A 2,316-nucleotide genomic window follows, 5' to 3' on the forward strand; every position below is an offset into this window, starting at 1 on the left:
GAAAAATACTCCCTTGAAACTTCTTTTATGTTTGGAAATACTATTTCTATGAAGTTGTTCGCTTTCAGAAAAGTTTCTTTCTGCTTTCTTTTCTCCTCAGCAACTCCCTTTCTTCACAAGGCCGTTTTGACTCGTGTCTGCTTCTCCTTCTCCAAAATATTTGATGGCTTCATTGAGAAAAACAGACACGTGAGGGCAAAATTCCCAGAAAGAAAACAGACTATTTCAGATCAGTCTTAAACAAGCAATAGTTTCCAACACCTGAGCACCCAGAGTGGTGTGTGGGCTCACCAGGACCAGTCCAGGCAGCAGGTGCATGGACCAGGCTGCAGCCCTGTAAGGACCAGCCACAGAATGCCTACCCCACGTACATCTCGAGGGGCTGGGGACCCCAAGTCCCTTCAACACGAGGAACCGAGGACACCGGGCTACCCAAGACAGTGGTTTCCCCTCCAGCCTTTTGGTGGCAGAAAAGCTTTGGGACATGCTGCTATAGCAACAGCTTTGTCTAGAATTATAATCCCTTATTTTTACTAACAGCAGCTTCTGGTATGTTGCTACCTTCACGTTTCTGTTTCCTCAATGTACTTTTTTAAGCTCTCCCCATGACATTTTACGGCCCTAACTGATTCACCATTATTTCTTAAGCTCTACTGCAACACCCAAGTCCGCCAAGCCTTATAGGTATGTGGGAGCCCAACAGGCGCCCACATTTCCACCGAGTTCAGCATCACTGCATTTGCTCCGAGATGGTGCGTGGGTTTCTTTCAGCAACTGCTTGATCCAACATCTCCCTCTGGTGGAAAATAGGGAATAAAGCAGGATAAAACAAAGCATCGTACAACGGACACAATTATTTGATAGCTGTGACAGCAATACAAATCTCGGTCCAGCCCATGATGTTCTCTCTAGTTACTACATTTATTCCTAGTGAATTTGAATTTATCACACTGAAGTTTATCGCAAATAGTATTCAACTGGAAAATAACTGTGACGAATGGTGAATGCCAATTTTCTTGTATTTTTCAGAAAACTGGAAAATTTGCTTTAAATATGAGCAAAAGCCTATATCGAGACAATATGGCTTTATGGTGCTGTTTCTATGAAGAAAATCAACAAAATTCCACATTGCAGAAAACTATTATTTTGTGCTCAAGCTCTAAAATCCATCATACGGCCCATCTGCTGTCTGCAATCTCAAGGATCGATAGAAATGCCTCAAAATATAACGGTTCCCTTTCTATGCCATCACTACACCTTTGAAGTTCCCTGTGAGTGTGACAGATCGGTTGCCATCTGCCAGACGTGCCTCTTCAATGCAGATCAGAAAGCGTGGGTAAGAAGGAAATACTCAAGTACCGTCCAGATAACTTTTGTCTGGACACGTGTGGACTTAAGGAACGGCTCAAGGATAAAATGCTTTGCACAGGTGACAGCTAAGTCTTTCTTTAAGGGTGCCTTTCATCAGCGTGGAAGTCGGGGACATTTAATGACCTTCCACTGTTAATCTTCTCCCATGTGCGAGTGTTTCTCTGACACTCACTCTGTGTTTCCAGATGAAGGCTACAGTCGATGCAACAGCACAGACATTTAGGATAAAAATGGAGTTTTGCAAATTCCTCAGCTGCTGGCTCAGCTTCAGCTGGAGCTGGAGAGTTAACACACACTACATCTTTGCTTCAGCTCCTGGCAAGGGTCTTGTGTGAGGAGCAGAAACTCCGAGATGGCTGATGAGATATTGCCAAAGACTGACACCCGAAGCTGGGGCAGCTGAAGCAAGAAAATACTCAGCACACTTCAGCTGCCTAAAAGCCAAGCAGTCAGTGCCAGTGGGCTGGCTTGCAGGCACTGAAACAGTGTGACTCCCCTTTGTGAGTAGGTGTATAGCTGGCACAGGGCACCATCACTATGTATCTATGGATATATTTTAGAGTATTTAAAGTTTCCATGCCTAGGGAGAAAAATGAGAGAGGTATGTGTGATTATTCCCAAAACATTAGGATATATTCTTGGCAAATTGAAAGCTTCTGGAACAAAGAGCTGAGGCTCCTGAGTAGGATGCTCAGCCTTTGTGTGACATAACCCTATTGGGGAACAAAGCTTCTGTGAACAAGAGCAAGATTTAAAAAGGAATTTCAAGCTAGAGACAGGGGAAGCAAGCAGGCAGAGAGGAGCAGGAGTTCATGATGACATGTCTTCAAAGTTGCCATTTTGACCTCTTTGTAACCACAAGTAAGCAGGGAACAGCAAGGTGCAACCTGGACAAACAAAGCCCCTTTTAACAGACTACAGGAGCTGAAGCAAGCACACTGAATG

The sequence above is a fragment of the Falco peregrinus genome, chromosome 7 (genome assembly GCF_023634155.1).
Source record: "Falco peregrinus isolate bFalPer1 chromosome 7, bFalPer1.pri, whole genome shotgun sequence".
NCBI lineage: Eukaryota > Metazoa > Chordata > Aves > Falconiformes > Falconidae > Falco > Falco peregrinus.